We start from the raw sequence: 24632 nt of genomic DNA, 5'->3' as shown, positions 1-24632 counted from the left end.
GTATAGCTCAGGTTTCTCTTCATTCACGCATAAATCTTTCGCCTTTTACTAAAGATTTCCGTGGAGAGGAACGTTGATGAGTTCAACTTATTTTTGTGGGCTTTGCTGTAGCAAAGCTGTACCTGTGTCTGGCAAAAAAAAGATTGACAGCTATCTGTTAGGGGTGGAGTCTGCCTAACATGTATATGTGTCTGACAAAAGAGATTGACAGGTATCTGTTGGGGGTGGAGTCTGGCTACCATTCTGGAGTCACCGCTTTACTGTGGGGTGTTCTTCAGGCCAGAGGAAAGAACAGGTTATCGCTTCTCGGCCTTTTGGCTAAGATCAAGTGTAGTATCTGTTCTTATCAGTTTAATATCTGATACGTCCTCCATTCGAGGACTCTATATTAAACGGATTTTTAGAGCAGGGAGCTGGAAGAGGGGCTTGCTCCGTCCGCTCCACGCATAGACCTGGTATTGCAGTACCTCCAGGAACGGTGCACCTTCTGAAAAGGTTCAAAGAAAGAAAGAAAGAAAGAAAGAAAGAAAAAGACTGGGGTTTTTTTTTCTTTGGGGAGGGGCAGCCACATCTCTGGCTAGTCATTGTTCATATCGGCTCCTTCTTTGGGGCCACCACAAAGACCAGAACCATAGGAGTGGCTAGAAAGAAGTAAGGGAAGCCACTCCAACCCCACAGACAGTTCTAGGATGGCTTAAACACTGACTGAGTGGGTGGGTAATGGCTGTCTCTATAAGTGATTGGGAACTAGTAATCTGGCTCAGTGTAAGGTGACTTGAGCACCCCACCTCCAGCCTGACATCTTTTATAGCTCCCACAGAAGAAAAAGAGCAAAGTGCCTTATGGTACTTAAAAAAAAAAAAAAAAAAAAAAAAAAAAAAAACATGTAATTTGCAAATGTTTCATCTGTGCTTAGTGAGAAAGGAGGGAGCATAACAGGTTTTAATACAAACTATAGCCCATTGCTAAATGTAAACAAATCCTACACCTATAGCTTCAGCTCTGCCTGTTTAGCAATCAAGGTGCACGAGGCCGGCGCAAGCCACCTCACCCTAGGCCAGTCTTCTAGACTTCCAGAAGTGTTTCAGAGGCCTGGTCCTACTCCCCGTATAGCTCAGGTTTCTCTTCATTCACGCATAAATCTTTCGCCTTTTACTAAAGATTTCCGTGGAGAGGAACGTTGATGAGTTCAACTTATTTTTGTGGGCTTTGCTGTAGCAAAGCTGTACCTGTGTCTGGCAAAAAAAAGATTGACAGCTATCTGTTAGGGGTGGAGTCTGCCTAACATGTATATGTGTCTGACAAAAGAGATTGACAGGTATCTGTTGGGGGTGGAGTCTGGCTACCATTCTGGAGTCACCGCTTTACTGTGGGGTGTTCTTCAGGCCAGAGGAAAGAACAGGTTATCGCTTCTCGGCCTTTTGGCTAAGATCAAGTGTAGTATCTGTTCTTATCAGTTTAATATCTGATACGTCCTCCATTCGAGGACTCTATATTAAACGGATTTTTAGAGCAGGGAGCTGGAAGAGGGGCTTGCTCCGTCCGCTCCACGCATCGACCTGGTATTGCAGTACCTCCAGGAACGGTGCACCTTCTGAAAAGGTTCAAAGAAAGAAAGAAAGAAAGAAAGAAAGAAAAAGACTGGGGTTTTTTTTTCTTTGGGGAGGGGCAGCCACATCTCTGGCTAGTCATTGTTCATATCGGCTCCTTCTTTGGGGCCACCACAAAGACCAGAACCATAGGAGTGGCTAGAAAGAAGTAAGGGAAGCCACTCCAACCCCACAGACAGTTCTAGGATGGCTTAAACACTGACTGAGTGGGTGGGTAATGGCTGTCTCTATAAGTGATTGGGAACTAGTAATCTGGCTCAGTGTAAGGTGACTTGAGCACCCCACCTCCAGCCTGACATCTTTTATAGCTCCCACAGAAGAAAAAGAGCAAAGTGCCTTATGGTACTTAAAAAAAAAAAAAAAAAAACAAAAAAAAAAAAAACATGTAATTTGCAAATGTTTCATCTGTGCTTAGTGAGAAAGGAGGGAGCATAACAGGTTTTAATACAAACTATAGCCCATTGCTAAATGTAAACAAATCCTACACCTATAGCTTCAGCTCTGCCTGTTTAGCAATCAAGGTGCACGAGGCCGGCGCAAGCCACCTCACCCTAGGCCAGTCTTCTAGACTTCCAGAAGTGTTTCAGAGGCCTGGTCCTACTCCCCGTATAGCTCAGGTTTCTCTTCATTCACGCATAAATCTTTCGCCTTTTACTAAAGATTTCCGTGGAGAGGAACGTTGATGAGTTCAACTTATTTTTGTGGGCTTTGCTGTAGCAAAGCTGTACCTGTGTCTGGCAAAAAAAAGATTGACAGCTATCTGTTAGGGGTGGAGTCTGCCTAACATGTATATGTGTCTGACAAAAGAGATTGACAGGTATCTGTTGGGGGTGGAGTCTGGCTACCATTCTGGAGTCACCGCTTTACTGTGGGGTGTTCTTCAGGCCAGAGGAAAGAACAGGTTATCGCTTCTCGGCCTTTTGGCTAAGATCAAGTGTAGTATCTGTTCTTATCAGTTTAATATCTGATACGTCCTCCATTCGAGGACTCTATATTAAACGGATTTTTAGAGCAGGGAGCTGGAAGAGGGGCTTGCTCCGTCCGCTCCACGCATAGACCTGGTATTGCAGTACCTCCAGGAACGGTGCACCTTCTGAAAAGGTTCAAAGAAAGAAAGAAAGAAAGAAAGAAAGAAAAAGACTGGGGTTTTTTTTTCTTTGGGGAGGGGCAGCCACATCTCTGGCTAGTCATTGTTCATATCGGCTCCTTCTTTGGGGCCACCACAAAGACCAGAACCATAGGAGTGGCTAGAAAGAAGTAAGGGAAGCCACTCCAACCCCACAGACAGTTCTAGGATGGCTTAAACACTGACGACAGTTCTAGGATGGCTTAAACACTGACTGAGTGGGTGGGTAATGGCTGTCTCTATAAGTGATTGGGAACTAGTAATCTGGCTCAGTGTAAGGTGACTTGAGCACCCCACCTCCAGCCTGACATCTTTTATAGCTCCCACAGAAGAAAAAGAGCAAAGTGCCTTATGGTACTTAAAAAAAAAAAAAAAAAAAAAAAAAAAAAAAAACATGTAATTTGCAAATGTTTCATCTGTGCTTAGTGAGAAAGGAGGGAGCATAACAGGTTTTAATACAAACTATAGCCCATTGCTAAATGTAAACAAATCCTACACCTATAGCTTCAGCTCTGCCTGTTTAGCAATCAAGGTGCACGAGGCCGGCGCAAGCCACCTCACCCTAGGCCAGTCTTCTAGACTTCCAGAAGTGTTTCAGAGGCCTGGTCCTACTCCCCGTATAGCTCAGGTTTCTCTTCATTCACGCATAAATCTTTCGCCTTTTACTAAAGATTTCCGTGGAGAGGAACGTTGATGAGTTCAACTTATTTTTGTGGGCTTTGCTGTAGCAAAGCTGTACCTGTGTCTGGCAAAAAAAAGATTGACAGCTATCTGTTAGGGGTGGAGTCTGCCTAACATGTATATGTGTCTGACAAAAGAGATTGACAGGTATCTGTTGGGGGTGGAGTCTGGCTACCATTCTGGAGTCACCGCTTTACTGTGGGGTGTTCTTCAGGCCAGAGGAAAGAACAGGTTATCGCTTCTCGGCCTTTTGGCTAAGATCAAGTGTAGTATCTGTTCTTATCAGTTTAATATCTGATACGTCCTCCATTCGAGGACTCTATATTAAACGGATTTTTAGAGCAGGGAGCTGGAAGAGGGGCTTGCTCCGTCCGCTCCACGCATCGACCTGGTATTGCAGTACCTCCAGGAACGGTGCACCTTCTGAAAAGGTTCAAAGAAAGAAAGAAAGAAAGAAAAAGACTGGGGTTTTTTTTTCTTTGGGGAGGGGCAGCCACATCTCTGGCTAGTCATTGTTCATATCGGCTCCTTCTTTGGGGCCACCACAAAGACCAGAACCATAGGAGTGGCTAGAAAGAAGTAAGGGAAGCCACTCCAACCCCACAGACAGTTCTAGGATGGCTTAAACACTGACTGAGTGGGTGGGTAATGGCTGTCTCTATAAGTGATTGGGAACTAGTAATCTGGCTCAGTGTAAGGTGACTTGAGCACCCCACCTCCAGCCTGACATCTTTTATAGCTCCCACAGAAGAAAAAGAGCAAAGTGCCTTATGGTACTTAAAAAAAAAAAAAAAAAAAAAAAAAAAAAACATGTAATTTGCAAATGTTTCATCTGTGCTTAGTGAGAAAGGAGGGAGCATAACAGGTTTTAATACAAACTATAGCCCATTGCTAAATGTAAACAAATCCTACACCTATAGCTTCAGCTCTGCCTGTTTAGCAATCAAGGTGCACGAGGCCGGCGCAAGCCACCTCACCCTAGGCCAGTCTTCTAGACTTCCAGAAGTGTTTCAGAGGCCTGGTCCTACTCCCCGTATAGCTCAGGTTTCTCTTCATTCACGCATAAATCTTTCGCCTTTTACTAAAGATTTCCGTGGAGAGGAACGTTGATGAGTTCAACTTATTTTTGTGGGCTTTGCTGTAGCAAAGCTGTACCTGTGTCTGGCAAAAAAAAGATTGACAGCTATCTGTTAGGGGTGGAGTCTGCCTAACATGTATATGTGTCTGACAAAAGAGATTGACAGGTATCTGTTGGGGGTGGAGTCTGGCTACCATTCTGGAGTCACCGCTTTACTGTGGGGTGTTCTTCAGGCCAGAGGAAAGAACAGGTTATCGCTTCTCGGCCTTTTGGCTAAGATCAAGTGTAGTATCTGTTCTTATCAGTTTAATATCTGATACGTCCTCCATTCGAGGACTCTATATTAAACGGATTTTTAGAGCAGGGAGCTGGAAGAGGGGCTTGCTCCGTCCGCTCCACGCATCGACCTGGTATTGCAGTACCTCCAGGAACGGTGCACCTTCTGAAAAGGTTCAAAGAAAGAAAGAAAGAAAGAAAAAGACTGGGGTTTTTTTTTCTTTGGGGAGGGGCAGCCACATCTCTGGCTAGTCATTGTTCATATCGGCTCCTTCTTTGGGGCCACCACAAAGACCAGAACCATAGGAGTGGCTAGAAAGAAGTAAGGGAAGCCACTCCAACCCCACAGACAGTTCTAGGATGGCTTAAACACTGACTGAGTGGGTGGGTAATGGCTGTCTCTATAAGTGATTGGGAACTAGTAATCTGGCTCAGTGTAAGGTGACTTGAGCACCCCACCTCCAGCCTGACATCTTTTATAGCTCCCACAGAAGAAAAAGAGCAAAGTGCCTTATGGTACTTAAAAAAAAACAAAAAAAAAAAAAAAAAAAAAAAACATGTAATTTGCAAATGTTTCATCTGTGCTTAGTGAGAAAGGAGGGAGCATAACAGGTTTTAATACAAACTATAGCCCATTGCTAAATGTAAACAAATCCTACACCTATAGCTTCAGCTCTGCCTGTTTAGCAATCAAGGTGCACGAGGCCGGCGCAAGCCACCTCACCCTAGGCCAGTCTTCTAGACTTCCAGAAGTGTTTCAGAGGCCTGGTCCTACTCCCCGTATAGCTCAGGTTTCTCTTCATTCACGCATAAATCTTTCGCCTTTTACTAAAGATTTCCGTGGAGAGGAACGTTGATGAGTTCAACTTATTTTTGTGGGCTTTGCTGTAGCAAAGCTGTACCTGTGTCTGGCAAAAAAAAGATTGACAGCTATCTGTTAGGGGTGGAGTCTGCCTAACATGTATATGTGTCTGACAAAAGAGATTGACAGGTATCTGTTGGGGGTGGAGTCTGGCTACCATTCTGGAGTCACCGCTTTACTGTGGGGTGTTCTTCAGGCCAGAGGAAAGAACAGGTTATCGCTTCTCGGCCTTTTGGCTAAGATCAAGTGTAGTATCTGTTCTTATCAGTTTAATATCTGATACGTCCTCCATTCGAGGACTCTATATTAAACGGATTTTTAGAGCAGGGAGCTGGAAGAGGGGCTTGCTCCGTCCGCTCCACGCATCGACCTGGTATTGCAGTACCTCCAGGAACGGTGCACCTTCTGAAAAGGTTCAAAGAAAGAAAGAAAGAAAGAAAAAGACTGGGGTTTTTTTTTCTTTGGGGAGGGGCAGCCACATCTCTGGCTAGTCATTGTTCATATCGGCTCCTTCTTTGGGGCCACCACAAAGACCAGAACCATAGGAGTGGCTAGAAAGAAGTAAGGGAAGCCACTCCAACCCCACAGACAGTTCTAGGATGGCTTAAACACTGACTGAGTGGGTGGGTAATGGCTGTCTCTATAAGTGATTGGGAACTAGTAATCTGGCTCAGTGTAAGGTGACTTGAGCACCCCACCTCCAGCCTGACATCTTTTATAGCTCCCACAGAAGAAAAAGAGCAAAGTGCCTTATGGTACTTAAAAAAAAAAAAAAAAAAAAAAAAAAAAACATGTAATTTGCAAATGTTTCATCTGTGCTTAGTGAGAAAGGAGGGAGCATAACAGGTTTTAATACAAACTATAGCCCATTGCTAAATGTAAACAAATCCTACACCTATAGCTTCAGCTCTGCCTGTTTAGCAATCAAGGTGCACGAGGCCGGCGCAAGCCACCTCACCCTAGGCCAGTCTTCTAGACTTCCAGAAGTGTTTCAGAGGCCTGGTCCTACTCCCCGTATAGCTCAGGTTTCTCTTCATTCACGCATAAATCTTTCGCCTTTTACTAAAGATTTCCGTGGAGAGGAACGTTGATGAGTTCAACTTATTTTTGTGGGCTTTGCTGTAGCAAAGCTGTACCTGTGTCTGGCAAAAAAAAGATTGACAGCTATCTGTTAGGGGTGGAGTCTGCCTAACATGTATATGTGTCTGACAAAAGAGATTGACAGGTATCTGTTGGGGGTGGAGTCTGGCTACCATTCTGGAGTCACCGCTTTACTGTGGGGTGTTCTTCAGGCCAGAGGAAAGAACAGGTTATCGCTTCTCGGCCTTTTGGCTAAGATCAAGTGTAGTATCTGTTCTTATCAGTTTAATATCTGATACGTCCTCCATTCGAGGACTCTATATTAAACGGATTTTTAGAGCAGGGAGCTGGAAGAGGGGCTTGCTCTGTCCGCTCCACGCATCGACCTGGTATTGCAGTACCTCCAGGAACGGTGCACCTTCTGAAAAGGTTCAAAGAAAGAAAGAAAGAAAGAAAAAGACTGGGGTTTTTTTTTCTTTGGGGAGGGGCAGCCACATCTCTGGCTAGTCATTGTTCATATCGGCTCCTTCTTTGGGGCCACCACAAAGACCAGAACCATAGGAGTGGCTAGAAAGAAGTAAGGGAAGCCACTCCAACCCCACAGACAGTTCTAGGATGGCTTAAACACTGACTGAGTGGGTGGGTAATGGCTGTCTCTATAAGTGATTGGGAACTAGTAATCTGGCTCAGTGTAAGGTGACTTGAGCACCCCACCTCCAGCCTGACATCTTTTATAGCTCCCACAGAAGAAAAAGAGCAAAGTGCCTTATGGTACTTAAAAAAAAAAAAAAAAAAAAAAAAAAAAAAACATGTAATTTGCAAATGTTTCATCTGTGCTTAGTGAGAAAGGAGGGAGCATAACAGGTTTTAATACAAACTATAGCCCATTGCTAAATGTAAACAAATCCTACACCTATAGCTTCAGCTCTGCCTGTTTAGCAATCAAGGTGCACGAGGCCGGCGCAAGCCACCTCACCCTAGGCCAGTCTTCTAGACTTCCAGAAGTGTTTCAGAGGCCTGGTCCTACTCCCCGTATAGCTCAGGTTTCTCTTCATTCACGCATAAATCTTTCGCCTTTTACTAAAGATTTCCGTGGAGAGGAACGTTGATGAGTTCAACTTATTTTTGTGGGCTTTGCTGTAGCAAAGCTGTACCTGTGTCTGGCAAAAAAAAGATTGACAGCTATCTGTTAGGGGTGGAGTCTGCCTAACATGTATATGTGTCTGACAAAAGAGATTGACAGGTATCTGTTGGGGGTGGAGTCTGGCTACCATTCTGGAGTCACCGCTTTACTGTGGGGTGTTCTTCAGGCCAGAGGAAAGAACAGGTTATCGCTTCTCGGCCTTTTGGCTAAGATCAAGTGTAGTATCTGTTCTTATCAGTTTAATATCTGATACGTCCTCCATTCGAGGACTCTATATTAAACGGATTTTTAGAGCAGGGAGCTGGAAGAGGGGCTTGCTCCGTCCGCTCCACGCATCGACCTGGTATTGCAGTACCTCCAGGAACGGTGCACCTTCTGAAAAGGTTCAAAGAAAGAAAGAAAGAAAGAAAGAAAGAAAGAAAAAGACTGGGGTTTTTTTTTCTTTGGGGAGGGGCAGCCACATCTCTGGCTAGTCATTGTTCATATCGGCTCCTTCTTTGGGGCCACCACAAAGACCAGAACCATAGGAGTGGCTAGAAAGAAGTAAGGGAAGCCACTCCAACCCCACAGACAGTTCTAGGATGGCTTAAACACTGACTGAGTGGGTGGGTAATGGCTGTCTCTATAAGTGATTGGGAACTAGTAATCTGGCTCAGTGTAAGGTGACTTGAGCACCCCACCTCCAGCCTGACATCTTTTATAGCTCCCACAGAAGAAAAAGAGCAAAGTGCCTTATGGTACTTAAAAAAAAAAAAAAAAAAAAAAAAAAAAAAAAACATGTAATTTGCAAATGTTTCATCTGTGCTTAGTGAGAAAGGAGGGAGCATAACAGGTTTTAATACAAACTATAGCCCATTGCTAAATGTAAACAAATCCTACACCTATAGCTTCAGCTCTGCCTGTTTAGCAATCAAGGTGCACGAGGCCGGCGCAAGCCACCTCACCCTAGGCCAGTCTTCTAGACTTCCAGAAGTGTTTCAGAGGCCTGGTCCTACTCCCCGTATAGCTCAGGTTTCTCTTCATTCACGCATAAATCTTTCGCCTTTTACTAAAGATTTCCGTGGAGAGGAACGTTGATGAGTTCAACTTATTTTTGTGGGCTTTGCTGTAGCAAAGCTGTACCTGTGTCTGGCAAAAAAAAGATTGACAGCTATCTGTTAGGGGTGGAGTCTGCCTAACATGTATATGTGTCTGACAAAAGAGATTGACAGGTATCTGTTGGGGGTGGAGTCTGGCTACCATTCTGGAGTCACCGCTTTACTGTGGGGTGTTCTTCAGGCCAGAGGAAAGAACAGGTTATCGCTTCTCGGCCTTTTGGCTAAGATCAAGTGTAGTATCTGTTCTTATCAGTTTAATATCTGATACGTCCTCCATTCGAGGACTCTATATTAAACGGATTTTTAGAGCAGGGAGCTGGAAGAGGGGCTTGCTCCGTCCGCTCCACGCATCGACCTGGTATTGCAGTACCTCCAGGAACGGTGCACCTTCTGAAAAGGTTCAAAGAAAGAAAGAAAGAAAGAAAAAGACTGGGGTTTTTTTTTCTTTGGGGAGGGGCAGCCACATCTCTGGCTAGTCATTGTTCATATCGGCTCCTTCTTTGGGGCCACCACAAAGACCAGAACCATAGGAGTGGCTAGAAAGAAGTAAGGGAAGCCACTCCAACCCCACAGACAGTTCTAGGATGGCTTAAACACTGACTGAGTGGGTGGGTAATGGCTGTCTCTATAAGTGATTGGGAACTAGTAATCTGGCTCAGTGTAAGGTGACTTGAGCACCCCACCTCCAGCCTGACATCTTTTATAGCTCCCACAGAAGAAAAAGAGCAAAGTGCCTTATGGTACTTAAAAAAAAAAAAAAAAAAAAAAAAAAAAAACATGTAATTTGCAAATGTTTCATCTGTGCTTAGTGAGAAAGGAGGGAGCATAACAGGTTTTAATACAAACTATAGCCCATTGCTAAATGTAAACAAATCCTACACCTATAGCTTCAGCTCTGCCTGTTTAGCAATCAAGGTGCACGAGGCCGGCGCAAGCCACCTCACCCTAGGCCAGTCTTCTAGACTTCCAGAAGTGTTTCAGAGGCCTGGTCCTACTCCCCGTATAGCTCAGGTTTCTCTTCATTCACGCATAAATCTTTCGCCTTTTACTAAAGATTTCCGTGGAGAGGAACGTTGATGAGTTCAACTTATTTTTGTGGGCTTTGCTGTAGCAAAGCTGTACCTGTGTCTGGCAAAAAAAAGATTGACAGCTATCTGTTAGGGGTGGAGTCTGCCTAACATGTATATGTGTCTGACAAAAGAGATTGACAGGTATCTGTTGGGGGTGGAGTCTGGCTACCATTCTGGAGTCACCGCTTTACTGTGGGGTGTTCTTCAGGCCAGAGGAAAGAACAGGTTATCGCTTCTCGGCCTTTTGGCTAAGATCAAGTGTAGTATCTGTTCTTATCAGTTTAATATCTGATACGTCCTCCATTCGAGGACTCTATATTAAACGGATTTTTAGAGCAGGGAGCTGGAAGAGGGGCTTGCTCCGTCCGCTCCACGCATCGACCTGGTATTGCAGTACCTCCAGGAACGGTGCACCTTCTGAAAAGGTTCAAAGAAAGAAAGAAAGAAAGAAAGAAAGAAAGAAAAAGACTGGGGTTTTTTTTTCTTTGGGGAGGGGCAGCCACATCTCTGGCTAGTCATTGTTCATATCGGCTCCTTCTTTGGGGCCACCACAAAGACCAGAACCATAGGAGTGGCTAGAAAGAAGTAAGGGAAGCCACTCCAACCCCACAGACAGTTCTAGGATGGCTTAAACACTGACTGAGTGGGTGGGTAATGGCTGTCTCTATAAGTGATTGGGAACTAGTAATCTGGCTCAGTGTAAGGTGACTTGAGCACCCCACCTCCAGCCTGACATCTTTTATAGCTCCCACAGAAGAAAAAGAGCAAAGTGCCTTATGGTACTTAAAAAAAAAAAAAAAAAAAAAAAAAAAAAAAAACATGTAATTTGCAAATGTTTCATCTGTGCTTAGTGAGAAAGGAGGGAGCATAACAGGTTTTAATACAAACTATAGCCCATTGCTAAATGTAAACAAATCCTACACCTATAGCTTCAGCTCTGCCTGTTTAGCAATCAAGGTGCACGAGGCCGGCGCAAGCCACCTCACCCTAGGCCAGTCTTCTAGACTTCCAGAAGTGTTTCAGAGGCCTGGTCCTACTCCCCGTATAGCTCAGGTTTCTCTTCATTCACGCATAAATCTTTCGCCTTTTACTAAAGATTTCCGTGGAGAGGAACGTTGATGAGTTCAACTTATTTTTGTGGGCTTTGCTGTAGCAAAGCTGTACCTGTGTCTGGCAAAAAAAAGATTGACAGCTATCTGTTAGGGGTGGAGTCTGCCTAACATGTATATGTGTCTGACAAAAGAGATTGACAGGTATCTGTTGGGGGTGGAGTCTGGCTACCATTCTGGAGTCACCGCTTTACTGTGGGGTGTTCTTCAGGCCAGAGGAAAGAACAGGTTATCGCTTCTCGGCCTTTTGGCTAAGATCAAGTGTAGTATCTGTTCTTATCAGTTTAATATCTGATACGTCCTCCATTCGAGGACTCTATATTAAACGGATTTTTAGAGCAGGGAGCTGGAAGAGGGGCTTGCTCCGTCCGCTCCACGCATCGACCTGGTATTGCAGTACCTCCAGGAACGGTGCACCTTCTGAAAAGGTTCAAAGAAAGAAAGAAAGAAAGAAAAAGACTGGGGTTTTTTTTTCTTTGGGGAGGGGCAGCCACATCTCTGGCTAGTCATTGTTCATATCGGCTCCTTCTTTGGGGCCACCACAAAGACCAGAACCATAGGAGTGGCTAGAAAGAAGTAAGGGAAGCCACTCCAACCCCACAGACAGTTCTAGGATGGCTTAAACACTGACTGAGTGGGTGGGTAATGGCTGTCTCTATAAGTGATTGGGAACTAGTAATCTGGCTCAGTGTAAGGTGACTTGAGCACCCCACCTCCAGCCTGACATCTTTTATAGCTCCCACAGAAGAAAAAGAGCAAAGTGCCTTATGGTACTTAAAAAAAAAAAAAAAAAAAAAAAAAAAAAACATGTAATTTGCAAATGTTTCATCTGTGCTTAGTGAGAAAGGAGGGAGCATAACAGGTTTTAATACAAACTATAGCCCATTGCTAAATGTAAACAAATCCTACACCTATAGCTTCAGCTCTGCCTGTTTAGCAATCAAGGTGCACGAGGCCGGCGCAAGCCACCTCACCCTAGGCCAGTCTTCTAGACTTCCAGAAGTGTTTCAGAGGCCTGGTCCTACTCCCCGTATAGCTCAGGTTTCTCTTCATTCACGCATAAATCTTTCGCCTTTTACTAAAGATTTCCGTGGAGAGGAACGTTGATGAGTTCAACTTATTTTTGTGGGCTTTGCTGTAGCAAAGCTGTACCTGTGTCTGGCAAAAAAAAGATTGACAGCTATCTGTTAGGGGTGGAGTCTGCCTAACATGTATATGTGTCTGACAAAAGAGATTGACAGGTATCTGTTGGGGGTGGAGTCTGGCTACCATTCTGGAGTCACCGCTTTACTGTGGGGTGTTCTTCAGGCCAGAGGAAAGAACAGGTTATCGCTTCTCGGCCTTTTGGCTAAGATCAAGTGTAGTATCTGTTCTTATCAGTTTAATATCTGATACGTCCTCCATTCGAGGACTCTATATTAAACGGATTTTTAGAGCAGGGAGCTGGAAGAGGGGCTTGCTCCGTCCGCTCCACGCATCGACCTGGTATTGCAGTACCTCCAGGAACGGTGCACCTTCTGAAAAGGTTCAAAGAAAGAAAGAAAGAAAGAAAAAGACTGGGGTTTTTTTTTCTTTGGGGAGGGGCAGCCACATCTCTGGCTAGTCATTGTTCATATCGGCTCCTTCTTTGGGGCCACCACAAAGACCAGAACCATAGGAGTGGCTAGAAAGAAGTAAGGGAAGCCACTCCAACCCCACAGACAGTTCTAGGATGGCTTAAACACTGACTGAGTGGGTGGGTAATGGCTGTCTCTATAAGTGATTGGGAACTAGTAATCTGGCTCAGTGTAAGGTGACTTGAGCACCCCACCTCCAGCCTGACATCTTTTATAGCTCCCACAGAAGAAAAAGAGCAAAGTGCCTTATGGTACTTAAAAAAAAACAAAAAAAAAAAAAAAAAAAAAAAACATGTAATTTGCAAATGTTTCATCTGTGCTTAGTGAGAAAGGAGGGAGCATAACAGGTTTTAATACAAACTATAGCCCATTGCTAAATGTAAACAAATCCTACACCTATAGCTTCAGCTCTGCCTGTTTAGCAATCAAGGTGCACGAGGCCGGCGCAAGCCACCTCACCCTAGGCCAGTCTTCTAGACTTCCAGAAGTGTTTCAGAGGCCTGGTCCTACTCCCCGTATAGCTCAGGTTTCTCTTCATTCACGCATAAATCTTTCGCCTTTTACTAAAGATTTCCGTGGAGAGGAACGTTGATGAGTTCAACTTATTTTTGTGGGCTTTGCTGTAGCAAAGCTGTACCTGTGTCTGGCAAAAAAAAGATTGACAGCTATCTGTTAGGGGTGGAGTCTGCCTAACATGTATATGTGTCTGACAAAAGAGATTGACAGGTATCTGTTGGGGGTGGAGTCTGGCTACCATTCTGGAGTCACCGCTTTACTGTGGGGTGTTCTTCAGGCCAGAGGAAAGAACAGGTTATCGCTTCTCGGCCTTTTGGCTAAGATCAAGTGTAGTATCTGTTCTTATCAGTTTAATATCTGATACGTCCTCCATTCGAGGACTCTATATTAAACGGATTTTTAGAGCAGGGAGCTGGAAGAGGGGCTTGCTCCGTCCGCTCCACGCATCGACCTGGTATTGCAGTACCTCCAGGAACGGTGCACCTTCTGAAAAGGTTCAAAGAAAGAAAGAAAGAAAGAAAAAGACTGGGGTTTTTTTTTCTTTGGGGAGGGGCAGCCACATCTCTGGCTAGTCATTGTTCATATCGGCTCCTTCTTTGGGGCCACCACAAAGACCAGAACCATAGGAGTGGCTAGAAAGAAGTAAGGGAAGCCACTCCAACCCCACAGACAGTTCTAGGATGGCTTAAACACTGACTGAGTGGGTGGGTAATGGCTGTCTCTATAAGTGATTGGGAACTAGTAATCTGGCTCAGTGTAAGGTGACTTGAGCACCCCACCTCCAGCCTGACATCTTTTATAGCTCCCACAGAAGAAAAAGAGCAAAGTGCCTTATGGTACTTAAAAAAAAACAAAAAAAAAAAAAAAAAAAAAAAACATGTAATTTGCAAATGTTTCATCTGTGCTTAGTGAGAAAGGAGGGAGCATAACAGGTTTTAATACAAACTATAGCCCATTGCTAAATGTAAACAAATCCTACACCTATAGCTTCAGCTCTGCCTGTTTAGCAATCAAGGTGCACGAGGCCGGCGCAAGCCACCTCACCCTAGGCCAGTCTTCTAGACTTCCAGAAGTGTTTCAGAGGCCTGGTCCTACTCCCCGTATAGCTCAGGTTTCTCTTCATTCACGCATAAATCTTTCGCCTTTTACTAAAGATTTCAGTGGAGAGGAACGTTGATGAGTTCAACTTATTTTTGTGGGCTTTGCTGTAGCAAAGCTGTACCTGTGTCTGGCAAAAAAAAGATTGACAGCTATCTGTTAGGGGTGGAGTCTGCCTAACATGTATATGTGTCTGACAAAAGAGATTGACAGGTATCTGTTGGGGGTGGAGTCTGGCTACCATTCTGGAGTCACCGCTTTACTGTGGGGTGTTCTTCAGGCCAGAGGAAAGAACAGGTTATCGCTTCTCGGCCTTTTGGCTAAGATCAAGTGTAGTATCTGTTCTTATCAGTTTAATATCTGATACGTCCTCCATTCGAGGACTCTATATTAAACGGATTTTTAGAGCAGGGAGCTGGAAGAGGGGCTTGCTCCGTCCGCTCCACGCATCGACCTGGTATTGCAGTACCTCCAGGAACGGTGCACCTTCTGAAAAGGTTCAAAGAAAGAAAGAAAGAAAGAAAAAGACTGGGGTTTTTTTTTCTTTGGGGAGGGGCAGCCACATCTCTGGCTAGTCATTGTTCATATCGGCTCCTTCTTTGGGGCCACCACAAAGACCAGAACCATAGGAGTGGCTAGAAAGAAGTAAGGGAAGCCACTCCAACCCCACAGACAGTTCTAGGATGGCTTAAACACTGACTGAGTGGGTGGGTAATGGCTGTCTCTATAAGTGATTGGGAACTAGTAATCTGGCTCAGTGTAAGGTGACTTGAGCACCCCACCTCCAGCCTGACATCTTTTATAGCTCCCACAGAAGAAAAAGAGCAAAGTGCCTTATGGTACTTAAAAAAAAAAAAAAAAAAAAAAAAAAAAACATGTAATTTGCAAATGTTTCATCTGTGCTTAGTGAGAAAGGAGGGAGCATAACAGGTTTTAATACAAACTATAGCCCATTGCTAAATGTAAACAAATCCTACACCTATAGCTTCAGCTCTGCCTGTTTAGCAATCAAGGTGCACGAGGCCGGCGCAAGCCACCTCACCCTAGGCCAGTCTTCTAGACTTCCAGAAGTGTTTCAGAGGCCTGGTCCTACTCCCCGTATAGCTCAGGTTTCTCTTCATTCACGCATAAATCTTTCGCCTTTTACTAAAGATTTCCGTGGAGAGGAACGTTGATGAGTTCAACTTATTTTTGTGGGCTTTGCTGTAGCAAAGCTGTACCTGTGTCTGGCAAAAAAAAGATTGACAGCTATCTGTTAGGGGTGGAGTCTGCCTAACATGTATATGTGTCTGACAAAAGAGATTGACAGGTATCTGTTGGGGGTGGAGTCTGGCTACCATTCTGGAGTCACCGCTTTACTGTGGGGTGTTCTTCAGGCCAGAGGAAAGAACAGGTTATCGCTTCTCGGCCTTTTGGCTAAGATCAAGTGTAGTATCTGTTCTTATCAGTTTAATATCTGATACGTCCTCCATTCGAGGACTCTATATTAAACGGATTTTTAGAGCAGGGAGCTGGAAGAGGGGCTTGCTCCGTCCGCTCCACGCATCGACCTGGTATTGCAGTACCTCCAGGAACGGTGCACCTTCTGAAAAGGTTCAAAGAAAGAAAGAAAGAAAGAAAAAGACTGGGGTTTTTTTTTCTTTGGGGAGGGGCAGCCACATCTCTGGCTAGTCATTGTTCATATCGGCTCCTTCTTTGGGGCCACCACAAAGACCAGAACCATAGGAGTGGCTAGAAAGAAGTAAGGGAAGCCACTCCAACCCCACAGACAGTTCTAGGATGGCTTAAACACTGACTGAGTGGGTGGGTAATGGCTGTCTCTATAAGTGATTGGGAACTAGTAATCTGGCTCAGTGTAAGGTGACTTGAGCACCCCACCTCCAGCCTGACATCTTTTATAGCTCCCACAGAAGAAAAAGAGCAAAGTGCCTTATGGTACTTAAAAAAAAAAAAAAAAAAAAAAAAAAAAAAACATGTAATTTGCAAATGTTTCATCTGTGCTTAGTGAGAAAGGAGGGAGCATAACAGGTTTTAATACAAACTATAGCCCATTGCTAAATGTAAACAAATCCTACACCTATAGCTTCAGCTCTGCCTGTTTAGCAATCAAGGTGCACGAGGCCGGCGCAAGCCACCTCACCCTAGGCCAGTCTTCTAGACTTCCAGAAGTGTTTCAGAGGCCTGGTCCTACTCCCCGTATAGCTCAGGTTTCTCTTCATTCACGCATAAATCTTTCGCCTTTTACTAAAGATTTCCGTGGAGAGGAACGTTGATGAGTTCAACTTATTTTTGTGGGCTTTGCTGTAGCAAAGCTGTACCTGTGTCTGGCAAAAAAAAGATTGACAGCTATCTGTTAGGGGTGGAGTCTGCCTAACATGTATATGTGTCTGACAAAAGAGATTGACAGGTATCTGTTGGGGGTGGAGTCTGGCTACCATTCTGGAGTCACCGCTTTACTGTGGGGTGTTCTTCAGGCCAGAGGAAAGAACAGGTTATCGCTTCTCGGCCTTTTGGCTAAGATCAAGTGTAGTATCTGTTCTTATCAGTTTAATATCTGATACGTCCTCCATTCGAGGACTCTATATTAAACGGATTTTTAGAGCAGGGAGCTGGAAGAGGGGCTTGCTCCGTCCGCTCCACGCATCGACCTGGTATTGCAGTACCTCCAGGAACGGTGCACCTTCTGAAAAGGTTCAAAGAAAGAAAGAAAGAAAGAAAGAAAGAAAGAAAAAGACTGGGGTTTTTTTTTCTTTGGGGAGGGGCAGCCACATCTCTGGCTAGTCATTGTTCATATCGGCTCCTTCTTTGGGGCCACCACAAAGACCAGAACCATAGGAGTGGCTAGAAAGAAGTAAGGGAAGCCACTCCAACCCCACAGACAGTTCTAGGATGGCTTAAACACTGACTGAGTGGGTGGGTAATGGCTGTCTCTATAAGTGATTGGGAACTAGTAATCTGGCTCAGTGTAAGGTGACTTGAGCACCCCACCTCCAGCCTGACATCTTTTATAGCTCCCACAGAAGAAAAAGAGCAAAGTGCCTTATGGTACTTAAAAAAAAACAAAAAAAAAAAAAAAAAAAAAAAAACATGTAATTTGCAAATGTTTCATCTGTGCTTAGTGAGAAAGGAGGGAGCATAACAGGTTTTAATACAAACTATAGCCCATTGCTAAATGTAAACAAATCCTACACCTATAGCTTCAGCTCTGCCTGTTTAGCAATCAAGGTGCACGAGGCCGGCGCAAGCCACCTCACCCTAGGCCAGTCTTCTAGACTTCCAGAAGTGTTTCAGAGGCCTGGTCCTACTCCCCGTATAGCTCAGGTTTCTCTTCATTCACGCATAAATCTTTCGCCTTTTACTAAAGATTTCCGTGGAGAGGAACGTTGATGAGTTCAACTTATTTTTGTGGGCTTTGCTGTAGCAAAGCTGTACCTGTGTCTGGCAAAAAAAAGATTGACAGCTATCTGTTAGGGGTGGAGTCTGCCTAACATGTATATGTGTCTGACAAAAGAGATTGACAGGTATCTGTTGGGGGTGGAGTCTGGCTACCATTCTGGAGTCACCGCTTTACTGTGGGGTGTTCTTCAGGCCAGAGGAAAGAACAGGTTATCGCTTCTCGGCCTTTTGGCTAAGATCAAGTGTAGTATCTGTTCTTATCAGTTTAATATCTGATACGTCCTCCATTCGAGGACTCTATATTAAACGGATTTTTAGAGCAGGGAGCTGGAAGAGGGGCTTGCTCCGTCCGCTCCACGCATCGACCTGGTATTGCAGTACCTCCAGGAACGGTGCACCTTCTGAAAAGGTTCAAAGAAAGAAAGAAAGAAAGAAAAAGACTGGGGTTTTTTTTTCTTTGGGGAGGGGCAGCCACATCTCTGGCTAGTCATTGTTCATATCGGCTCCTTCTTTGGGGCCACCACAAAGACCAGAACCATAGGAGTGGCTAGAAAGAAGTAAGGGAAGCCACTCCAACCCCACAGACAGTTCTAGGATGGCTTAAACACTGACTGAGTGGGTGGGTAATGGCTGTCTCTATAAGTGATTGGGAACTAGTAATCTGGCTCAGTGTAAGGTGACTTGAGCACCCCACCTCCAGCCTGACATCTTTTATAGCTCCCACAGAAGAAAAAGAGCAAAGTGCCTTATGGTACTTAAAAAAAAAAAAAAAAAAAAAAAAAAAAACATGTAATTTGCAAATGTTTCATCTGTGCTTAGTGAGAAAGGAGGGAGCATAACAGGTTTTAATACAAACTATAGCCCATTGCTAAATGTAAACAAATCCTACACCTATAGCTTCAGCTCTGCCTGTTTAGCAATCAAGGTGCACGAGGCCGGCGCAAGCCACCTCACCCTAGGCCAGTCTTCTAGACTTCCAGAAGTGTTTCAGAGGCCTGGTCCTACTCCCCGTATAGCTCAGGTTTCTCTTCATTCACGCATAAATCTTTCGCCTTTTACTAAAGATTTCCGTGGAGAGGAACGTTGATGAGTTCAACTTATTTTTGTGGGCTTTGCTGTAGCAAAGCTGTACCTGTGTCTGGCAAAAAAAAGATTGACAGCTATCTGTTAGGGGTGGAGTCTGCCTAACATGTATATGTGTCTGACAAAAGAGATTGACAGGTATCTGTTGGGGGTGGAGTCTGGCTACCATTCTGGAGTCACCGCTTTACTGTGGGGTGTTCTTCAGGCCAGAGGAAAGAACAGGTTATCGCTTCTCGGCCTTTTGGCTAAGATCAAGTGTAGTATCTGTTCTTATCAGTTTAATATCTGATACGTCCTCCATTCGAGGACTCTATATTAAACGGATTTTTAGAGCAGGGAGCTGGAAGAGGGGCTTGCTCCGTCCGCTCCACGCATCGACCTGGTATTGCAGTACCTCCAGGAACGGTGCACCTTCTGAAAAGGTTCAAAGAAAGAAAGAAAGAAAGAAAGAAAGAAAGAAAAAGACTGGGGTTTTTTTTTCTTTGGGGAGGGGCAGCCACATCTCTGGCTAGTCATTGTTCATATCGGCTCCTTCTTTGGGGCCACCACAAAGACCAGAACCATAGGAGTGGCTAGAAAGAAGTAAGGGAAGCCACTCCAACCCCACAGACAGTTCTAGGATGGCTTAAACACTGACTGAGTGGGTGGGTAATGGCTGTCTCTATAAGTGATTGGGAACTAGTAATCTGGCTCAGTGTAAGGTGACTTGAGCACCCCACCTCCAGCCTGACATCTTTTATAGCTCCCACAGAAGAAAAAGAGCAAAGTGCCTTATGGTACTTAAAAAAAAAAAAAAAAAAAAAAAAAAAAAAAAACATGTAATTTGCAAATGTTTCATCTGTGCTTAGTGAGAAAGGAGGGAGCATAACAGGTTTTAATACAAACTATAGCCCATTGCTAAATGTAAACAAATCCTACACCTATAGCTTCAGCTCTGCCTGTTTAGCAATCAAGGTGCACGAGGCCGGCGCAAGCCACCTCACCCTAGGCCAGTCTTCTAGACTTCCAGAAGTGTTTCAGAGGCCTGGTCCTACTCCCCGTATAGCTCAGGTTTCTCTTCATTCACGCATAAATCTTTCGCCTTTTACTAAAGATTTCCGTGGAGAGGAACGTTGATGAGTTCAACTTATTTTTGTGGGCTTTGCTGTAGCAAAGCTGTACCTGTGTCTGGCAAAAAAAAGATTGACAGCTATCTGTTAGGGGTGGAGTCTGCCTAACATGTATATGTGTCTGACAAAAGAGATTGACAGGTATCTGTTGGGGGTGGAGTCTGGCTACCATTCTGGAGTCACCGCTTTACTGTGGGGTGTTCTTCAGGCCAGAGGAAAGAACAGGTTATCGCTTCTCGGCCTTTTGGCTAAGATCAAGTGTAGTATCTGTTCTTATCAGTTTAATATCTGATACGTCCTCCATTCGAGGACTCTATATTAAACGGATTTTTAGAGCAGGGAGCTGGAAGAGGGGCTTGCTCCGTCCGCTCCACGCATCGACCTGGTATTGCAGTACCTCCAGGAACGGTGCACCTTCTGAAAAGGTTCAAAGAAAGAAAGAAAGAAAGAAAGAAAGAAAGAAAAAGACTGGGGTTTTTTTTTCTTTGGGGAGGGGCAGCCACATCTCTGGCTAGTCATTGTTCATATCGGCTCCTTCTTTGGGGCCACCACAAAGACCAGAACCATAGGAGTGGCTAGAAAGAAGTAAGGGAAGCCACTCCAACCCCACAGACAGTTCTAGGATGGCTTAAACACTGACTGAGTGGGTGGGTAATGGCTGTCTCTATAAGTGATTGGGAACTAGTAATCTGGCTCAGTGTAAGGTGACTTGAGCACCCCACCTCCAGCCTGACATCTTTTATAGCTCCCACAGAAGAAAAAGAGCAAAGTGCCTTATGGTACTTAAAAAAAAACAAAAAAAAAAAAAAAAAAAAAAACATGTAATTTGCAAATGTTTCATCTGTGCTTAGTGAGAAAGGAGGGAGCATAACAGGTTTTAATACAAACTATAGCCCATTGCTAAATGTAAACAAATCCTACACCTATAGCTTCAGCTCTGCCTGTTTAGCAATCAAGGTGCACGAGGCCGGCGCAAGCCACCTCACCCTAGGCCAGTCTTCTAGACTTCCAGAAGTGTTTCAGAGGCCTGGTCCTACTCCCCGTATAGCTCAGGTTTCTCTTCATTCACGCATAAATCTTTCGCCTTTTACTAAAGATTTCAGTGGAGAGGAACGTTGATGAGTTCAACTTATTTTTGTGGGCTTTGCTGTAGCAAAGCTGTACCTGTGTCTGGCAAAAAAAAGATTGACAGCTATCTGTTAGGGGTGGAGTCTGCCTAACATGTATATGTGTCTGACAAAAGAGATTGACAGGTATCTGTTGGGGGTGGAGTCTGGCTACCATTCTGGAGTCACCGCTTTACTGTGGGGTGTTCTTCAGGCCAGAGGAAAGAACAGGTTATCGCTTCTCGGCCTTTTGGCTAAGATCAAGTGTAGTATCTGTTCTTATCAGTTTAATATCTGATACGTCCTCCATTCGAGGACTCTATATTAAACGGATTTTTAGAGCAGGGAGCTGGAAGAGGGGCTTGCTCCGTCCGCTCCACGCATCGACCTGGTATTGCAGTACCTCCAGGAACGGTGCACCTTCTGAAAAGGTTCAAAGAAAGAAAGAAAGAAAGAAAAAGACTGGGGTTTTTTTTTCTTTGGGGAGGGGCAGCCACATCTCTGGCTAGTCATTGTTCATATCGGCTCCTTCTTTGGGGCCACCACAAAGACCAGAACCATAGGAGTGGCTAGAAAGAAGTAAGGGAAGCCACTCCAACCCCACAGACAGTTCTAGGATGGCTTAAACACTGACTGAGTGGGTGGGTAATGGCTGTCTCTATAAGTGATTGGGAACTAGTAATCTGGCTCAGTGTAAGGTGACTTGAGCACCCCACCTCCAGCCTGACATCTTTTATAGCTCCCACAGAAGAAAAAGAGCAAAGTGCCTTATGGTACTTAAAAAAAAAAAAAAAAAAAAAAAAAAAAACATGTAATTTGCAAATGTTTCATCTGTGCTTAGTGAGAAAGGAGGGAGCATAACAGGTTTTAATACAAACTATAGCCCATTGCTAAATGTAAACAAATCCTACACCTATAGCTTCAGCTCTGCCTGTTTAGCAATCAAGGTGCACGAGGCCGGCGCAAGCCACCTCACCCTAGGCCAGTCTTCTAGACTTCCAGAAGTGTTTCAGAGGCCTGGTCCTACTCCCCGTATAGCTCAGGTTTCTCTTCATTCACGCATAAATCTTTCGCCTTTTACTAAAGATTTCCGTGGAGAGGAACGTTGATGAGTTCAACTTATTTTTGTGGGCTTTGCTGTAGCAAAGCTGTACCTGTGTCTGGCAAAAAAAGATTGACAGCTATCTGTTAGGGGTGGAGTCTGCCTAACATGTATATGTGTCTGACAAAAGAGATTGACAGGTATCTGTTGGGGGTGGAGTCTGGCTACCATTCTGGAGTCACCGCTTTACTGTGGGGTGTTCTTCAGGCCAGAGGAAAGAACAGGTTATCGCTTCTCGGCCTTTTGGCTAAGATCAAGTGTAGTATCTGTTCTTATCAGTTTAATATCTGATACGTCCTCCATTCGAGGACTCTATATTAAACGGATTTTTAGAGCAGGGAGCTGGAAGAGGGGCTTGCTCCGTCCGCTCCACGCATCGACCTGGTATTGCAGTACCTCCAGGAACGGTGCACCTTCTGAAAAGGTTCAAAGAAAGAAAGAAAGAAAGAAAGAAAGAAAGAAAAAGACTGGGGTTTTTTTTTTCTTTGGGGAGGGGCAGCCACATCTCTGGCTAGTCATTGTTCATATCGGCTCCTTCTTTGGGGCCACCACAAAGACCAGAACCATAGGAGTGGCTAGAAAGAAGTAAGGGAAGCCACTCCAACCCCACAGACAGTTCTAGGATGGCTTAAACACTGACTGAGTGGGTGGGTAATGGCTGTCTCTATAAGTGATTGGGAACTAGTAATCTGGCTCAGTGTAAGGTGACTTGAGCACCCCACCTCCAGCCTGACATCTTTTATAGCTCCCACAGAAGAAAAAGAGCAAAGTGCCTTATGGTACTTAAAAAAAAACAAAAAAAAAAAAAAAAAAAAAAACATGTAATTTGCAAATGTTTCATCTGTGCTTAGTGAGAAAGGAGGGAGCATAACAGGTTTTAATACAAACTATAGCCCATTGCTAAATGTAAACAAATCCTACACCTATAGCTTCAGCTCTGCCTGTTTAGCAATCAAGGTGCACGAGGCCGGCGCAAGCCACCTCACCCTAGGCCAGTCTTCTAGACTTCCAGAAGTGTTTCAGAGGCCTGGTCCTACTCCCCGTATAGCTCAGGTTTCTCTTCATTCACGCATAAATCTTTCGCCTTTTACTAAAGATTTCCGTGGAGAGGAACGTTGATGAGTTCAACTTATTTTTGTGGGCTTTGCTGTAGCAAAGCTGTACCTGTGTCTGGCAAAAAAAAGATTGACAGCTATCTGTTAGGGGTGGAGTCTGCCTAACATGTATATGTGTCTGACAAAAGAGATTGACAGGTATCTGTTGGGGGTGGAGTCTGGCTACCATTCTGGAGTCACCGCTTTACTGTGGGGTGTTCTTCAGGCCAGAGGAAAGAACAGGTTATCGCTTCTCGGCCTTTTGGCTAAGATCAAGTGTAGTATCTGTTCTTATCAGTTTAATATCTGATACGTCCTCCATTCGAGGACTCTATATTAAACGGATTTTTAGAGCAGGGAGCTGGAAGAGGGGCTTGCTCCGTCCGCTCCACGCATCGACCTGGTATTGCAGTACCTCCAGGAACGGTGCACCTTCTGAAAAGGTTCAAAGAAAGAAAGAAAGAAAGAAAAAGACTGGGGTTTTTTTTTTCTTTGGGGAGGGGCAGCCACATCTCTGGCTAGTCATTGTTCATATCGGCTCCTTCTTTGGGGCCACCACAAAGACCAGAACCATAGGAGTGGCTAGAAAGAAGTAAGGGAAGCCACTCCAACCCCACAGACAGTTCTAGGATGGCTTAAACACTGACTGAGTGGGTGGGTAATGGCTGTCTCTATAAGTGATTGGGAACTAGTAATCTGGCTCAGTGTAAGGTGACTTGAGCACCCCACCTCCAGCCTGACATCTTTTATAGCTCCCACAGAAGAAAAAGAGCAAAGTGCCTTATGGTACTTAAAAAAAAAAAAAAAAAAAAAAAAAAAAAAACATGTAATTTGCAAATGTTTCATCTGTGCTTAGTGAGAAAGGAGGGAGCATAACAGGTTTTAATACAAACTATAGCCCATTGCTAAATGTAAACAAATCCTACACCTATAGCTTCAGCTCTGCCTGTTTAGCAATCAAGGTGCACGAGGCCGGCGCAAGCCACCTCACCCTAGGCCAGTCTTCTAGACTTCCAGAAGTGTTTCAGAGGCCTGGTCCTACTCCCCGTATAGCTCAGGTTTCTCTTCATTCACGCATAAATCTTTCGCCTTTTACTAAAGATTTCCGTGGAGAGGAACGTTGATGAGTTCAACTTATTTTTGTGGGCTTTGCTGTAGCAAAGCTGTACCTGTGTCTGGCAAAAAAAAGATTGACAGCTATCTGTTAGGGGTGGAGTCTGCCTAACATGTATATGTGTCTGACAAAAGAGATTGACAGGTATCTGTTGGGGGTGGAGTCTGGCTACCATTCTGGAGTCACCGCTTTACTGTGGGGTGTTCTTCAGGCCAGAGGAAAGAACAGGTTATCGCTTCTCGGCCTTTTGGCTAAGATCAAGTGT

The 24632-nt window shown here is 44.6% G+C and overlaps 45 non-coding genes across 45 annotated transcripts; all 45 read left to right on the top strand.

The window, feature by feature from the left end:
* The first annotated feature begins 3 nt into the window (after positions 1 to 3).
* On the top strand, positions 4 to 118 carry LOC128321465 (U5 spliceosomal RNA). Its single transcript, XR_008305061.1, has one exon. It is a non-coding gene; the product is annotated as a U5 spliceosomal RNA (small nuclear RNA).
* Positions 119 to 298: 180 nt separating this feature from the next.
* LOC128321344 (U2 spliceosomal RNA) lies at positions 299 to 489 on the top strand. Its single transcript, XR_008304944.1, has one exon. It is a non-coding gene; the product is annotated as a U2 spliceosomal RNA (small nuclear RNA).
* Positions 490 to 1110: 621 nt separating this feature from the next.
* LOC128321464 (U5 spliceosomal RNA) lies at positions 1111 to 1225 on the top strand. The gene has a single exon (XR_008305059.1). It is a non-coding gene; the product is annotated as a U5 spliceosomal RNA (small nuclear RNA).
* Positions 1226 to 1405: 180 nt separating this feature from the next.
* Positions 1406 to 1596, top strand: LOC128321263 (U2 spliceosomal RNA). The gene has a single exon (XR_008304864.1). It is a non-coding gene; the product is annotated as a U2 spliceosomal RNA (small nuclear RNA).
* A 623-nt stretch (positions 1597 to 2219) lies between these two features.
* Positions 2220 to 2334, top strand: LOC128321463 (U5 spliceosomal RNA). Its single transcript, XR_008305058.1, has one exon. It is a non-coding gene; the product is annotated as a U5 spliceosomal RNA (small nuclear RNA).
* Positions 2335 to 2514: 180 nt separating this feature from the next.
* On the top strand, positions 2515 to 2705 carry LOC128321343 (U2 spliceosomal RNA). Its single transcript, XR_008304943.1, has one exon. It is a non-coding gene; the product is annotated as a U2 spliceosomal RNA (small nuclear RNA).
* Positions 2706 to 3356: 651 nt separating this feature from the next.
* On the top strand, positions 3357 to 3471 carry LOC128321461 (U5 spliceosomal RNA). Its single transcript, XR_008305056.1, has one exon. It is a non-coding gene; the product is annotated as a U5 spliceosomal RNA (small nuclear RNA).
* A 180-nt stretch (positions 3472 to 3651) lies between these two features.
* On the top strand, positions 3652 to 3842 carry LOC128321618 (U2 spliceosomal RNA). Its single transcript, XR_008305211.1, has one exon. It is a non-coding gene; the product is annotated as a U2 spliceosomal RNA (small nuclear RNA).
* A 611-nt stretch (positions 3843 to 4453) lies between these two features.
* Positions 4454 to 4568, top strand: LOC128321460 (U5 spliceosomal RNA). The gene has a single exon (XR_008305055.1). It is a non-coding gene; the product is annotated as a U5 spliceosomal RNA (small nuclear RNA).
* A 180-nt stretch (positions 4569 to 4748) lies between these two features.
* LOC128321617 (U2 spliceosomal RNA) lies at positions 4749 to 4939 on the top strand. Its single transcript, XR_008305210.1, has one exon. It is a non-coding gene; the product is annotated as a U2 spliceosomal RNA (small nuclear RNA).
* Positions 4940 to 5554: 615 nt separating this feature from the next.
* LOC128321458 (U5 spliceosomal RNA) lies at positions 5555 to 5669 on the top strand. The gene has a single exon (XR_008305054.1). It is a non-coding gene; the product is annotated as a U5 spliceosomal RNA (small nuclear RNA).
* A 180-nt stretch (positions 5670 to 5849) lies between these two features.
* On the top strand, positions 5850 to 6040 carry LOC128321615 (U2 spliceosomal RNA). Its single transcript, XR_008305209.1, has one exon. It is a non-coding gene; the product is annotated as a U2 spliceosomal RNA (small nuclear RNA).
* Positions 6041 to 6650: 610 nt separating this feature from the next.
* LOC128321457 (U5 spliceosomal RNA) lies at positions 6651 to 6765 on the top strand. Its single transcript, XR_008305053.1, has one exon. It is a non-coding gene; the product is annotated as a U5 spliceosomal RNA (small nuclear RNA).
* A 180-nt stretch (positions 6766 to 6945) lies between these two features.
* Positions 6946 to 7136, top strand: LOC128321337 (U2 spliceosomal RNA). The gene has a single exon (XR_008304938.1). It is a non-coding gene; the product is annotated as a U2 spliceosomal RNA (small nuclear RNA).
* Positions 7137 to 7748: 612 nt separating this feature from the next.
* On the top strand, positions 7749 to 7863 carry LOC128321456 (U5 spliceosomal RNA). Its single transcript, XR_008305052.1, has one exon. It is a non-coding gene; the product is annotated as a U5 spliceosomal RNA (small nuclear RNA).
* A 180-nt stretch (positions 7864 to 8043) lies between these two features.
* LOC128321614 (U2 spliceosomal RNA) lies at positions 8044 to 8234 on the top strand. The gene has a single exon (XR_008305208.1). It is a non-coding gene; the product is annotated as a U2 spliceosomal RNA (small nuclear RNA).
* Positions 8235 to 8860: 626 nt separating this feature from the next.
* LOC128321455 (U5 spliceosomal RNA) lies at positions 8861 to 8975 on the top strand. The gene has a single exon (XR_008305051.1). It is a non-coding gene; the product is annotated as a U5 spliceosomal RNA (small nuclear RNA).
* A 180-nt stretch (positions 8976 to 9155) lies between these two features.
* Positions 9156 to 9346, top strand: LOC128321613 (U2 spliceosomal RNA). Its single transcript, XR_008305207.1, has one exon. It is a non-coding gene; the product is annotated as a U2 spliceosomal RNA (small nuclear RNA).
* Positions 9347 to 9957: 611 nt separating this feature from the next.
* Positions 9958 to 10072, top strand: LOC128321454 (U5 spliceosomal RNA). Its single transcript, XR_008305050.1, has one exon. It is a non-coding gene; the product is annotated as a U5 spliceosomal RNA (small nuclear RNA).
* Positions 10073 to 10252: 180 nt separating this feature from the next.
* On the top strand, positions 10253 to 10443 carry LOC128321611 (U2 spliceosomal RNA). Its single transcript, XR_008305205.1, has one exon. It is a non-coding gene; the product is annotated as a U2 spliceosomal RNA (small nuclear RNA).
* A 626-nt stretch (positions 10444 to 11069) lies between these two features.
* LOC128321453 (U5 spliceosomal RNA) lies at positions 11070 to 11184 on the top strand. The gene has a single exon (XR_008305048.1). It is a non-coding gene; the product is annotated as a U5 spliceosomal RNA (small nuclear RNA).
* A 180-nt stretch (positions 11185 to 11364) lies between these two features.
* LOC128321610 (U2 spliceosomal RNA) lies at positions 11365 to 11555 on the top strand. Its single transcript, XR_008305203.1, has one exon. It is a non-coding gene; the product is annotated as a U2 spliceosomal RNA (small nuclear RNA).
* Positions 11556 to 12166: 611 nt separating this feature from the next.
* LOC128321452 (U5 spliceosomal RNA) lies at positions 12167 to 12281 on the top strand. The gene has a single exon (XR_008305047.1). It is a non-coding gene; the product is annotated as a U5 spliceosomal RNA (small nuclear RNA).
* Positions 12282 to 12461: 180 nt separating this feature from the next.
* On the top strand, positions 12462 to 12652 carry LOC128321609 (U2 spliceosomal RNA). Its single transcript, XR_008305202.1, has one exon. It is a non-coding gene; the product is annotated as a U2 spliceosomal RNA (small nuclear RNA).
* A 615-nt stretch (positions 12653 to 13267) lies between these two features.
* Positions 13268 to 13382, top strand: LOC128321451 (U5 spliceosomal RNA). Its single transcript, XR_008305046.1, has one exon. It is a non-coding gene; the product is annotated as a U5 spliceosomal RNA (small nuclear RNA).
* A 180-nt stretch (positions 13383 to 13562) lies between these two features.
* On the top strand, positions 13563 to 13753 carry LOC128321608 (U2 spliceosomal RNA). The gene has a single exon (XR_008305201.1). It is a non-coding gene; the product is annotated as a U2 spliceosomal RNA (small nuclear RNA).
* Positions 13754 to 14368: 615 nt separating this feature from the next.
* LOC128321584 (U5 spliceosomal RNA) lies at positions 14369 to 14483 on the top strand. Its single transcript, XR_008305179.1, has one exon. It is a non-coding gene; the product is annotated as a U5 spliceosomal RNA (small nuclear RNA).
* A 180-nt stretch (positions 14484 to 14663) lies between these two features.
* On the top strand, positions 14664 to 14854 carry LOC128321607 (U2 spliceosomal RNA). The gene has a single exon (XR_008305200.1). It is a non-coding gene; the product is annotated as a U2 spliceosomal RNA (small nuclear RNA).
* A 610-nt stretch (positions 14855 to 15464) lies between these two features.
* Positions 15465 to 15579, top strand: LOC128321449 (U5 spliceosomal RNA). Its single transcript, XR_008305044.1, has one exon. It is a non-coding gene; the product is annotated as a U5 spliceosomal RNA (small nuclear RNA).
* Positions 15580 to 15759: 180 nt separating this feature from the next.
* LOC128321606 (U2 spliceosomal RNA) lies at positions 15760 to 15950 on the top strand. The gene has a single exon (XR_008305199.1). It is a non-coding gene; the product is annotated as a U2 spliceosomal RNA (small nuclear RNA).
* Positions 15951 to 16562: 612 nt separating this feature from the next.
* On the top strand, positions 16563 to 16677 carry LOC128321447 (U5 spliceosomal RNA). Its single transcript, XR_008305043.1, has one exon. It is a non-coding gene; the product is annotated as a U5 spliceosomal RNA (small nuclear RNA).
* A 180-nt stretch (positions 16678 to 16857) lies between these two features.
* LOC128321604 (U2 spliceosomal RNA) lies at positions 16858 to 17048 on the top strand. The gene has a single exon (XR_008305198.1). It is a non-coding gene; the product is annotated as a U2 spliceosomal RNA (small nuclear RNA).
* Positions 17049 to 17676: 628 nt separating this feature from the next.
* LOC128321446 (U5 spliceosomal RNA) lies at positions 17677 to 17791 on the top strand. The gene has a single exon (XR_008305042.1). It is a non-coding gene; the product is annotated as a U5 spliceosomal RNA (small nuclear RNA).
* A 180-nt stretch (positions 17792 to 17971) lies between these two features.
* On the top strand, positions 17972 to 18162 carry LOC128321603 (U2 spliceosomal RNA). The gene has a single exon (XR_008305197.1). It is a non-coding gene; the product is annotated as a U2 spliceosomal RNA (small nuclear RNA).
* A 610-nt stretch (positions 18163 to 18772) lies between these two features.
* LOC128321445 (U5 spliceosomal RNA) lies at positions 18773 to 18887 on the top strand. Its single transcript, XR_008305041.1, has one exon. It is a non-coding gene; the product is annotated as a U5 spliceosomal RNA (small nuclear RNA).
* A 180-nt stretch (positions 18888 to 19067) lies between these two features.
* On the top strand, positions 19068 to 19258 carry LOC128321602 (U2 spliceosomal RNA). The gene has a single exon (XR_008305196.1). It is a non-coding gene; the product is annotated as a U2 spliceosomal RNA (small nuclear RNA).
* Positions 19259 to 19884: 626 nt separating this feature from the next.
* Positions 19885 to 19999, top strand: LOC128321444 (U5 spliceosomal RNA). Its single transcript, XR_008305040.1, has one exon. It is a non-coding gene; the product is annotated as a U5 spliceosomal RNA (small nuclear RNA).
* A 180-nt stretch (positions 20000 to 20179) lies between these two features.
* Positions 20180 to 20370, top strand: LOC128321601 (U2 spliceosomal RNA). The gene has a single exon (XR_008305195.1). It is a non-coding gene; the product is annotated as a U2 spliceosomal RNA (small nuclear RNA).
* A 626-nt stretch (positions 20371 to 20996) lies between these two features.
* Positions 20997 to 21111, top strand: LOC128321583 (U5 spliceosomal RNA). Its single transcript, XR_008305178.1, has one exon. It is a non-coding gene; the product is annotated as a U5 spliceosomal RNA (small nuclear RNA).
* Positions 21112 to 21291: 180 nt separating this feature from the next.
* Positions 21292 to 21482, top strand: LOC128321599 (U2 spliceosomal RNA). The gene has a single exon (XR_008305192.1). It is a non-coding gene; the product is annotated as a U2 spliceosomal RNA (small nuclear RNA).
* A 610-nt stretch (positions 21483 to 22092) lies between these two features.
* LOC128321443 (U5 spliceosomal RNA) lies at positions 22093 to 22207 on the top strand. Its single transcript, XR_008305039.1, has one exon. It is a non-coding gene; the product is annotated as a U5 spliceosomal RNA (small nuclear RNA).
* Positions 22208 to 22386: 179 nt separating this feature from the next.
* On the top strand, positions 22387 to 22577 carry LOC128321593 (U2 spliceosomal RNA). Its single transcript, XR_008305187.1, has one exon. It is a non-coding gene; the product is annotated as a U2 spliceosomal RNA (small nuclear RNA).
* Positions 22578 to 23204: 627 nt separating this feature from the next.
* Positions 23205 to 23319, top strand: LOC128321442 (U5 spliceosomal RNA). Its single transcript, XR_008305037.1, has one exon. It is a non-coding gene; the product is annotated as a U5 spliceosomal RNA (small nuclear RNA).
* Positions 23320 to 23499: 180 nt separating this feature from the next.
* LOC128321581 (U2 spliceosomal RNA) lies at positions 23500 to 23690 on the top strand. Its single transcript, XR_008305175.1, has one exon. It is a non-coding gene; the product is annotated as a U2 spliceosomal RNA (small nuclear RNA).
* A 613-nt stretch (positions 23691 to 24303) lies between these two features.
* LOC128321441 (U5 spliceosomal RNA) lies at positions 24304 to 24418 on the top strand. The gene has a single exon (XR_008305036.1). It is a non-coding gene; the product is annotated as a U5 spliceosomal RNA (small nuclear RNA).
* Positions 24419 to 24632: the final 214 nt, after the last annotated feature.

The sequence above is a fragment of the Pangasianodon hypophthalmus genome, chromosome 18 (genome assembly GCF_027358585.1).
Source record: "Pangasianodon hypophthalmus isolate fPanHyp1 chromosome 18, fPanHyp1.pri, whole genome shotgun sequence".
Lineage (NCBI taxonomy): Eukaryota > Metazoa > Chordata > Actinopteri > Siluriformes > Pangasiidae > Pangasianodon > Pangasianodon hypophthalmus.
Note: the sequence above shows the minus strand (reverse complement) of the source record. Positions and strands in the feature narration are given on the sequence as shown.